The following is a 13,058-nucleotide window of genomic DNA, read 5'->3' on the forward strand; positions in this document are numbered from 1 at the left end:
TATATATATATATATATATATATATATATATATATATATATATATATATATATCACTTATCAAATGTATATCAAATATGATTTTAGACTTACTTAAACAACTAAATGTAATTTCTTAATTTATTTGTTTAATCAATATGTGTTTTGAATTATCATCATTTAAGAAAATTGAGTCTTCAATTTCCCCTTATCATTAATTAAGAGAGTTGAGTCTTCAATCTCCCTCTTGATGAAAGTCAAAACCAAATTTTCCTAAATCATATTTCTAAGTTAATATGAATTGAAAACATGATAAGAATAAACAATATATCTTTAAACAGAATATTTTTAAGACTTTATCATCAATCAGAATGTTTTTCAAATCAGAACAATATAAAAACAAAATAGTATAAACCAATGAATTTTCATGTTTCATATCATCACAAACAAATAAGATTTCATGTTTCATTATCTATGCATGCAAACAAATATCCAATCACAATACATACAAATATAATAATCATTATTGTAATGTAGCATCATATCAATGCTTTAATATCAAAAACATGATTAAATGTAACATCATATCAATGCTTTAATATTAAAAACATGATTAACAAACATTATGAACATGAACAATAATCAATAATCAGCAATGTAGACTCAATTAGGAACGAGAACAGCAACAAGAGGGGGGTTGAATTGTTGTTACAAATTCAAGCGTTCTTGCCCTGTTTTTGCGGAATTGAATTAATATAAATAAAGCTTGAACTTAGAGCAAAATAATAAAAGAGACAAACGAATTTTTACGTGGAAACGTTCTGGGCCTAAACAAAAGGAAAAATCACGACCCCTCGGGATTTCTAAATACTCCACTATGTTTAAGGCAATTAGTTACAATTACAATAAACACCTTACTTCACTCGAAGCGAATCAACTAGGCCAACTCTTCTCTCTCAAATTGCTTTACTCAAAGCAACAAACTTAGCTTCACTAAAAGCTAAACTCCTCAATGGCTTCACTCAAAGCTATCTAATTCCCCCTTAGACTCACCCGAGTCTAATTACAAGTTCTCTCAAAAACCCTTACAAAAAGAATAAACTCTTAAAAATAAAATCAATGAGTTGCTCAAGAAAATATTATGAGTTAATTGGCAATTTTCCAAACAAAATATTTCTTGTGGATTTCCAAAAATAATCACATGAAAATAACAAAGTTCATGTGTTAGATACCTAGGAACAACCGAATTCACTAGCTATTTATAAAAAATAAAATCTCTAAGAAAATGGAATAATCCAATCCATTATTCCTTTATCAAAAAGATCATGGGAACAATGTGGATTAATCATACAAATGGTTATTTCCACAAGACTTGATTAAATCAAGCATACGGTTAAAACAATAATAACCGCTGTTCCCATTTACTAATAATAGGTTCTGTTCCCTTTAAGCAGCAGTTTCACAAACAGCAGTTCCTGTTCCAGTAATAACTGCTGGAACTTTTATGCTATTCATAGAAACGTTTATACTTACTAAAAATAGAAACGATAACCTATTTTCTAAGATAAAGACCGATTAAATAATAATAGCTAAGACCTATTCAACAGTAGCCGTTCCTATATTTAGCAAATCTAATATTTACTAAATATAGATCCTAAAATAAGGCTAAGTAAATACGAAAAATCTTTTTGGAAAATCTTTTGCCAATTAACTTTAATAAATTAAAATTGCAACATATTAACTTTATTTTCTACATCAACAAAAAAATAATAATTAATTAGTAATCAAAATTTTTGCGAACGTAGGCTGACTTCAGTTAGGAACAGTGCGCTGTCTCTGAATTCCAGTTTAACTAGAATATCCAACTTGGGAACTGTAGACTTCCTGTCTCGATTTTACATCCCAAGTGATATACTCTTCTAACATCTCTTGAATCCTTTTGACATGTACTTTTCAATGAACTAAGCCATAGGTACTATCAACGATCATAATTACAATCGGATATCGACCTGCACACAATCTCTAAACACATATTTGCTTAAATAAATGTAGTCATCATCAAAACTCAAGAGGTCCAACAAATTCCCCCTTTTTGATGATGAGAAACTTTTAAACAAACTTAAAACAGAATAGAGTAAACAAATGTTGAAGAGCATGTTAGAGATTAAAACAACTCATCTTAACTTAGTAAATATAATTTACCAAGCATATCATGAATCAAATTACTCTAAAAATAAACACAACAAAAACTCATACAATCTCAGCATAGAACATAAACAATGATGTAAAATTCAGAGTATGTAGATCAGAGCTTAAAAACAGATCATAATATTTGAACATGTAGATCAGAATCATAATATCAGATTAGTTCAAAGCAAACATCAGAAAATTAAGACAGTAACAACAAGCAATAAACAATCATCCATCATGAATCATAACCTTAATCCTAATGTCCAACATAATAGATTTAATTAGAGCTAAGCATACTCAAGAATTATTTAAGTTTGTGTCAAATATTCCTCCTTTTGACATCATTCAAAAAGAATAAGAGCAATCAACCCACAGCACTAAGCATATAGACATAGTCAAAGAGAGAATAAGGATGCACAGAGTAAAAAGCAGTAACAATGAATGCAAACAAGATCAGCTATGATTAATCTTCACAGGTAGTTAGTAGCATAAAAGAAAATGTAGTTCATAGTATGAATTAGACAAACAGTACCCCAGCTGGTACAATTGAAAAACATGAAAAGAACGTTTGATGAAAGTGATGGTTGCAACAAATAAGAAGATATGAAAAAGTATCAGGAGGAATTAAGATGCAGGAGCTTCATCATCTACATATTCTGTATCCACCTCTACAGTGTCGAGCTTGGCCCCCAAACACGCTTCCATTTGGTCCATTTGAGTAGATAGTGAGGCTATAGAGACACGAATTTCATCTTTAAAAACAAGGAAGCTGGACTGCAATTTGTTAAGTTTCAGGAGAATGGAGGATAGATGGGCTGTTGGAACTGTAGTGTCACCTAAACCTTGATTTGGTGATGTGTGTACTAGTGGTGGTGATGATGATGGTATAGGTGACTGTGGTGGTGAAGAAAAATTATGGGATGAAGGTGTGGTCGGTTTAGGTGAGGAAGGATGGCTTGGTTCAGCTGTTGTGTATGAGGTTGAGTCATCATCAAGAATAACAACAGGTTTTTTGCCTTTGGAAGCTAGCCTACAACTCTTCCTAGGGGTTGAACCACGTAAAGAACCCTCCTCATTTTTCTCTTTTTCTTCCTTCACATCTTCCTTCACAGGTTCCTTCTCAGCTTCCCCCTTACATGAATTTTTCTTCTGTTCCTCATCAGAATGCCCTTCTGCCTTCTCAGTGGCAGAGGGAACAGGCTCCTGTTCCTCCTTATTTAATTCCTCCTCCTCAACGTTTTCTTTATTTTCTCTTTCATTGGTGCCCTCTTTATTGTCAGAAATCACATCAGATTGTTCAAAAATATTCTCTAGAGTCCCATTTTCATTTAATCTAAGATGCAAGTTATTCAGACACTTAACACCTATTTTGTTATTTGGACCCATGGGATAATTTTGACCTTCAGGAGGAACACCTAGCTTCCTAAAGATCCATGTCAACAAACCTCCATATCTAATCACACAACCTTTAGAAATATAGTCATTCAAATGAGAGATCATCAAAGAGGGAAAGTTAATTTTGATGTTATTAGCCATACACTATATTAACGTAGCATCTCTTAAACTAACCTCACTTCTTTTAGATGTACGAGGCAAAATGAATCTTCGTGCTATATTATATAACAACTTGTGCATAGGAGACAACACATTGTGGCTAACCTTTCCCCTTTTTTCTTTTATCCCTAAAAACTTCTAGACAACCTTCTCATCAATCCCAGAAAAAATGATTTTTGACCCAACAATGTATACATCAAATCCAGTGGAGGGAACACCTAACCATCCTCCTAAAATCAGACTATTAAATTCAATTTTGATCCCCTTAACCACACTCGTACAGAGCCCATTGTCAAAAGAAAAGTTTGAAACAAACTCACGTATCAATTCGGGGTACATTGGGTTACAACATTGTTTAGCCATCAAAGATTCCCAAAATTGATTTTGTAAGATTGCGTGAAATTGAGGAAAGAAATTGGATTCATACCATTGCTTGTCAAGTCCGAAACCAAAAATCATCTCTTTGGATAACTCTTCAGCACTGACTGGAACAACAACTTTTGCCCTTTTTGAAGACGATTTCTTTACTGTAGAGTCTCTCTTTCTCTTTATGCTTTCATGCACTCCAGAGGCAACCGGGGTTCCCTGTTGTTCTCTTGAAGAAGACTCAGGTGCAGTAATTAGAGGTGTTGGGTGAATGATTTTTAAAAGTTTGGGTTGTTTCATCTTTGGTGTACGGCTCTTAGTTCTCATGGTTATTTGATGAGTTTGTGGAGTGAAAAGTTGTAGAAAATTCGAGAAGATGAAGATAAATTGGGATTCAGAGTTCATTGCGATTGAGGATGAAGGGTTTAGGGCTTAACTTGTGAGAGTGTATATAATGAATGTGATGGGACGTGTGTTTAGGTGTTTCATATTCCTTATTTAATTTATGCGTATGGACACCAAGTGTGAAATGGAGACAGACGAATTTAGTGAAGAATTATGATGATTTAACTCCCGCTATTTTAATGGAAATTGCTGGATAAATATATGTAAATATATTTTATGAAAATAAAATAAATGAAAATTTTATGCTACTACAGTCTGATCAAATTAAACATGCAATCATAAGAGCATTCACAGTATATGCTTTCAAATAGTGCGTACCTGATCCTTTCGATAATCGATTTTTCAATCAAGATTTTGTGGTTGATCGACCTTTTCAATTTTCATTCTGTCTTTAAGGATCACATATGTCACTCACTTCAATGCAGCTTGATCATGCCAAGTTCCAATCTCATTTTCTGATGTTGTTCCCTTGGAAGCGGTTTAGTCATGATATCTGCTATTTGCTCGTTGGTGTTTACATGCTTTAAAATAATATTTTTATTTTCAACATTATCCTTAAGAAAATGATGCCTAATGTGGATGTGTTTTACTCGTGAATGATGCACTGGATCTTTAGATATGCATATGGCACTGGTATTATCACAATAAATAGGAACACATTCGAATTTAATACCAAAATCTCTTAGCTGCTGTTTTATCCAAAGCATTTGGGAACAGCAAGCTGCTGCTGCTACGTATTCAGCTTTGGCAGTGGATAATGCAACAATGTTTTGTTTCTTTGAACACCATGACACTAAACATGAGCCAAGAAATTGTACCATACCTAACGTACTTTTTCTATTTACAAGATCTCCTGCATAATCTGCATCACTAAAAACCGTTCAAATCATAGACATCACTTTTAGGGTAAAATAGGGACAAGTCGTTTGTTCCTTTCAGATATCTTAAAATTCGTTTAATTGCAGTGAGATGTGATTCTTTAGGATTGGATTGAAATCTAGCACTTAAACCAACACTAAAAGCAATATCGGGTCTACTAGTAGTTAGATATAATAAAGAGCCAATCATGCCTCTATACATAGTTTGATCAATATTTGTTCCATTTGGGTCTTCATCTAATCTAACATTTGTAGCCATAGGTGTATTGTTGGTTTTAGCATTATTTAAGCCATATTTCTTGAGAAGTTCTTTTATATATTTTTGTTGGTGAATAAAGATACCATTAGCTGTTTGTTTTATTTGTAACCCAAGGAAGAAGTTTAATTCTCCCATCATGCTCATTTCAAATTCGGTGCTCATTACGTTAGCAAATTCTTTACACAACAGTTCATTGGTGGCTCCAAAGATAATATCATCAACATATATTTGAACAACTAAAATATCCGAACCTCTATTCTTAAAGAATAAGGTTTTGTCAATTTTGCCTCTAACAAAGTCATTTTGAATCAAAAAATTTGATAGTCTTTCATACCATTGCCTAGGAGCTTGTTTCAAGCCATAAAGAGCTTTATCAAGCTTGTAGACATGATCAAGACAAGAGGTATTTTCAAAGCCTGGGGGTTGTTCAACAAAAACTTCTTCTTCAAGAAAACCATTTAAGAAAGCACATTTCACATCCATTTGATATAATTTAAAGTTCATGAATGCAGCAAAAGAAATTAAGATTCTTATAGCCTCTAACCTCGCTACCGGAGCAAATGTCTCGGTATAATCAACACCTTCTTGTTGATTGTATCCTTTGACCACGAGCCTTGCTTTGTTTCTTACAATTATTCCATGCTCATCTAGTTTATTCCGAAATACCCATTTCAAACCAATTACCTTTTTGTTGTTTTGGTTTGGGTTCCAAGTGCCATACTTTATTTCTTTCAAATTCATTTAATTCGTCTTGCATGGCCACGATCCATTCGGAATTCTTTAGAGCTTCTTCATGATTCTTGGGCTCGGGTGATGATATAGGAACGCAAAGTGTGCACAAAAGTTTCTCATTTGAGATCTAGTTTGTGTTCCTTTATTGAAATCACTTATAATCAAATCAAGAGGATGATAACTTTGATATTTCCAAGGTTTGGGCACAAATTCTCTTGTGGGAACAGTAGTATGTTCTGGTTCAACAGCTTGATCGTCATTCTGTTCAGCTACTGGATTAGCTTGCTCTTCTGTCGGAAGAGCTGGATTGGGAACAGTCTGTTGGTTCTGGAGTACAGGCTGTTCCTGATCAAGATCGTTCCTTTCTGCCTCTTCTGGGATCAGCTGTTCACCTCCTGTTCCTTGATCTTGCATTTTCATTTCTTCTGCATCATTCCCTAGATTTGCAAGACCTATCTTAAAATTATTTGTATCCTGTTCACTTGACAAAAAGTTAGTTTCATCGAAAATTATGTGAACGGATTCTTCCACGCTCATTGTGCTTTTGTTATAAACTCTGTAAGCCTTACTATGTGATGAGTAGCCAAGAAATACTGCTTCATCACTTCTTTCATCAAACTTCCCTATATTTCGTTTTCCATTCACATGAACAAAACATTTGCATCCAAACACACGAAAATAGGAAATATTTGGTTTAACACCTTTAAGCAATTCATAGGGTGTTTTTGAAGTGATTGGTCTAATTAATACACGATTCAAAATATAACATGCAGTATTAACAGCTTCGGCCCAAAAATTTCTAGGTAGACCACTAGCAATTAACATGGTTCTAGCCATTTCCTCTAAAGTCCTATTTTCCTTTCTACTACACCATTTTGTTGTGGTGTTCGTGGTGCCGAAAAATTATGACTTAATCCATGTTCATTGCAATAAATAATGAAACTTGAATTTTCGAATTCTCTTCCATGATTTGACCTTATGTGAATAATTTGATTGTTGGTAGATTTTTGTATTTTGTTAGCAAAAGAAACAAACTCATTAAAAGCTTCATCTTTAATAAAATCCAAGTAAATCTACTATAATCATCAACAATAAAAAACACATATCTTTTGCCACTACGGCTTTGTGTTCTCATAGGTCCACATAGATCCCTATGTAATAATTCAAGTGGTTTAGTTGTGGTCACAATATTCTTTGATTTAAAAGATGACCTCACTTGTTTTTCTTTTGCTCAAGGATCATAAATTTCATCCTTAAGGAATTTTATAGCTGGTAGTCCTCTAACTAGGTCTTGTGATCTTAATGTATTAATCAATGTATAGCTGGCGTGACCTAGACGCTTATGCCAAAGAAGTGGGTCGTCTTCTATAACGCTTAGACTGGTTTTGGCAACAATGTCCAGGTCCACTACATAAGTGTTCCCTTTTCTGATTCCCTCAAGAACGATGTCTCTCCTGTGTCATTCCTAGAAATAATGTACTTTTCAGAAGTAAAGTTCACAGAGTTACCTTTATCGCAAAATTGAGAAATGCTAAGTAAGTTATGTTTCAAATTCTCGACTAAAAACACATTATCGATAGCATGGGAACATGACCTTCCAACTTTTCCTTTGGCGATTATCTCACCCTTCATATTGTCACCGAAGGTTACTGTTCCCTCATCATAGGCTTCAAGTGAGAGAAATTTAGATTTGTCACCCATCATGTGCTTGGAACACCCACTGTCGAGATACCATGAGCTGTTCCCCCTCACTTGGACCTGAAAAAAATTAATGGTTAGTTACAGGAACCCAGACTTTCTTGGGTTCCTTGTCGATTTTTCATTAATCATTTTTCTTAATCTGAATGTTATCGACATAGTTTCTGTTGGAGACAATGTACTGTTCCTTTTTGGTGCACTGGTCCTTCAGATGACAAGTTCCTCCACAGAAGGAACAGAATCTGTCACTAGGAAGATCAACTTAAGCTTTCTTCTTCTTGTTATTCTTAAAGTAATTTAGACCTTTTGAATTTTTACTTTTGGCATCTTGAATCCATTTGGGAGTAATTTTGATTTTCCCTTTTCTCTTGAATTTAATTCAAGCTTATCATCATTGTTACGGTTGGATTCTAGATTCAACTTTAAATTTTGAAAATCATTACACAAATTTTTAGTAGATGCATCATTCAATTCTTTATTAAAGCCTAATAATTTGTATTGCGACAACTTAATATTAAGAATAACATTTTCCTTTTTAATTCTCTCCATATTTTTCTTTAGAATTATGTTTTGATCCAACAAACCGAAAAATCTATTTTGGACATCGTATCTAAAGGTGTTTATATAGGAGACATGGTCTTTTGCTTACCTTGAGTTCCTTTTCTAATTGGAGACACTTAACATTGCAATTTTCAAGTTCAGCTTGTGTCTCCTTTAGCAACTCAATTAATTTATTTTTACTTAAATTGGATGGATGGATAGAAAATGGATTAGAGATATGTACCTGCTTCCTTATGGGTTCCTTCTCCTTGCTTTCATGCGTAGCCATGAGACCTAGGTTTGCTGTCTCTTCTTCTTCGGGAACAACAGTTTCATCATCACTTTCAGTCTCTCCCCACGCAGCGATCATGGCCTTGCGAAAGTCACTCTTGGTAAAGTTTTCCTTGTTCAACGGTCTTCTTGAATCCCTTGTCTTTCCCTTGCCCTTTTCATTCTTCCACATTGGGTAATCCTTGATGAAGTGTTTGGTACTTTCACATTTGTGGCATTTAAGATTGGTTTTTGTTCTTCTTTCTTTGTTGTTTCTTTCATTCGTATACCTGCTGTTCCTGAAGAGCTTCTTGAATTTTTGTACCAGTAAGGCAGCTTCTTCCTCATCGCATTCTGACTCGTCCTGTTCCCCAACTGCCAGGGCCAGTCCCTTGTTCTTGGAACTGTCGGCTGTTCCCAAATGTAATTCATGCGTCATTAGGGAACCAGCCAGCTCCTCTAGATTAAACTTTGTAAAATCTTTGGACTCTTGTATAGCAGTAACCTTGGCCCTCCAGCGCATCTTGAGGAAGGCTCCTAAGGATCTTCCTTACTTTTTCATCGGTGGGAATTATTCTTCCAAGAGAGACAAGTTCGTTTGTTATGTTGGTGAACCTTGTGAACATTTCTTGGATGCTTTCCCTTGGTTCCATAACAAATCTTTCGTATTTAGACATTAACAAATCAATTTTGGAACGTTTGACTTCACTTGTTCCCTCATGGGTAACAGCTAGCAAGTCCCAAATTTGCTTGGCAGATTTGCACCCCATTATAGGATTGTGTTCATTTGGTCCAAGACCATAGTGAAGCAATTTTATTGCAAGAGCGTTTAATTCCATTTTTTGAAAATCTTCTTTTTCATATTCGGTTATTGGTTTGGGAACTACTTCATTGTTGGAGTTGGTAATGGTTACCTCAAAATCTCCAATTTCGATGACTCTCCAAACATAATAATTTTCTGCATTGATGAAGATTCTCATCCTATTCTTCCAGTATGTATAGAATTTTCCATCGAACATGGGCGGTCTTTGAGTAGAATACCCTTCTTCCATTCGCTCGTTCATAATTGACATTTTCGGGAACACCAGGATTCTGCCCTCAGGGTATCCTGATCTACTGGGAACAGGGCTCTGATACCAATTGTAGACTCAATTAGGAACGGGAACAGCAACAAGAGGGGGGGGGGGTGAATTGTTGTTGTTACTAATTCAAGAGTTCTTGCCCTGTTTTTGCGGAATTGAATTAATTTAAATAAAGCTTGAACTTAGAGCAAAATAATAAAAGAGGCAAACGAATTTTTACGTTGAAACCTTCTGGGCCTAAACAGAAGGAAAAACCACGACCCCTCGGGATTTCTAAATACTCCACTATGTTTAAGGCAATTAGTTACAATTACAATAAACACCTTACTTCACTCGAAGCGAATCAACTAGGCCAACTCTTCTCTCTCAAATTGCTTTACTCAAAGCAACAAACTTAGCTTCACTAAAAGCTAAACTCCTCAATGGCTTCACTCAAAGCTATCTAATTCCCCCTTAGACTCACCCGAGTCTAATTACAAGTTCTCTCAAAAACCCTTACAAAAAGAATAAACTCTTAAAAATAAAATCAATGAGTTGCTCAAGAAAATATTATGAGTTAATTGGCAATTTTCCAAACAAAATATTTCTTGTGGATTTCCAAAAATAATCACATGAAAATAACAAAGTTCATGTGTTAGATACCTAGGAACAACCGAATTCACTAGCTATTTATAAAAAATAAAATCTCTAAGAAAATGGAATAATCCAATCCATTATTCCTTTATCAAAAAGATCATGGGAACAATGTGGATTAATCATACAAATGGTTATTTCCACAAGACTTGATTAAATCAAGCATACGGTTAAAACAATAATAACCGCTGTTCCCATTTACTAATAATAGGTTCTGTTCCCTTTAAGCAGCAGTTTCACAAACAGCAGTTCCTGTTCCAGTAATAACTGCTGGAACTTTTATGCTATTCATAGAAACGTTTATACTTACTAAAAATAGAAACGATAACCTATTTTCTAAGATAAAGACCGATTAAATAATAATAGCTAAGACCTATTCAACAGTAGCCGTTCCTATATTTAGCAAATCTAATATTTACTAAATATAGATCCTAAAATAAGGCTAAGTAAATACGAAAAATCTTTCTGGAAAATCTTTTGCCAATTAACTTTAATAAATTAAAATTGCAACATATTAACTTTTTGCGGACGTAGGCTGACTTTAGTTAGGAACAGTGCGCTGTCTCTGAATTCCAGTTTAGCTAGAACATCCAACTTGGGAACAGTAGACTTCTTGTCTCCATTTTACATCCCAAGTGATATACTCTTCTAACATCTCTTGAATCCTTTTGACACGTACTTTTCCATGAACTAAGCCATAGGTACTATCAACGATCATAATTACAATCGGATATCGACCTGCACACAATCTCTAAACACATATTTGCTTAAATAAAGTGTAGTCATCATGAAAACTCAAGAGGTCCAATAAGCAACTATCAATTTTTAAATCTATATCTTTTATATTTCCACAAATTTTTCATAAATCTTCATATCTCCCCTAAGCATGAATGTTGAATGAATTCATTTAGCAATAAACAAAACAATTCATTAATAAATCAGAGCAAATCATCCAGCAATATATTAGAGCATCTAAAAACTAACTATCTATCCAGCAATATATTATATGCAAAACATGATATATGCAACATGATAAGAAAGCAAAGCAAAGTAAGTATTGACATATATTATCTCCCCCTTTTTGACTTTCATCAAAAAGTAAACAAGGAGAGGAAAATGTTGGGATTGTTAATAAAAACTATTGTTATAAAATAAAATTTTCATCAACGATTAACAACTAAAATTACTTCTTGGACCTAGTCTTCCTTTTTCTGGAAGGTTTTGGTTTACCAGGGGAAGTTGTTTCATCAACAGTTGGAGGAATGGTGTGGATTGGGGTGGTATCAACATCAACAGGAATCTCCATTTCCTTGTCTGTTTGTTCCTCATCAGCTTCCTTCTCTTTTTCTCCTACCATATCCTTTGTCTCCTCCATGATAGCATCATCTTGTGGCATAGCAGCAACACCCTCATCAACTTCTTCTTCCACCACCACATCTTCAACTACCATACCTTTCATTTCTTTCATAAATGTGTCTAACATAAAAGTCAGAGTAGAAACCTTATCATGCAAATCAAGTAAGGAAGATTTCATTTCACCAACTTCTAAGTCAAGAGACTGGAGTCGGGAAAAAGTGGTGTGTTCTTTAATGTGAGGTTCAAGACGTGAAAGCCGCTTACCATGGATCTTTTGCAGATCCTCTTTGTCAGTTGAAGACAAATGTGAGTATAACTCATACTTGCCATGTATATTAAAAATTCCAAGAGGAGGGAGGATTTCACTTGACAGAGATAGAGGACGAGAGTAATCCACTTCCTCTGAATCAGAGAGTAGATTAAAATGATCGAAGATCAAGGTCAATAGGTTAGCATAAGGAAGAGAACAATTGCGAGTATGAGAACTGAAAAATCGCATTGTAGAGAAAATAACAGAAGCAAAATCAATATTTTTGAGAGAGGCAATTTTCCACATCAATATTAGATGGGCATCTGTAACTAATTCACATGAAGAGTTGCGTGAGAAGACAACTCTAACAAGAATATAATGTAGTAATTTACCACATAAATTCAAGGCATTGTGGGTCAGTTGTTTAACAGAAGAGAAATCAGAATAGGATTTAAGAATAAACATGTCCTTAGCATTTTGTAAAGCCAGAATGTTAGGGGTTTTATCATTAGCATCATGTGAGAATTTTAACAAATCATTCATTAGGGTTTTATAAATGATAATCTCTTGTCCTTTGACAAAGCTTCTCAAAGCCTGATTTCCATCAATCATAGTAAAAGACAAGTTAGAATAAAAGACTTTCACAAGAGCAGGATATATAGTAGAACCAGGATTCAACAACATACCAGGAGTTGATTGAATAAAAGCAGAGATAATCTCAAGATCTTCAAATAAGAAGAAATTGTAATCAAGAATATCAACATAAGAAAGTGAGCACTGTCTGAAAATATCAATCCATCTTCCATATGCTGTGTGATTCTCAAACCATTGTTTTGGAACGTCTAACGTGTTTAAAGGTGAGTGAAT

This window comes from Amaranthus tricolor, chromosome 11, assembly GCF_026212465.1.
Source record: "Amaranthus tricolor cultivar Red isolate AtriRed21 chromosome 11, ASM2621246v1, whole genome shotgun sequence".
NCBI lineage: Eukaryota > Viridiplantae > Streptophyta > Magnoliopsida > Caryophyllales > Amaranthaceae > Amaranthus > Amaranthus tricolor.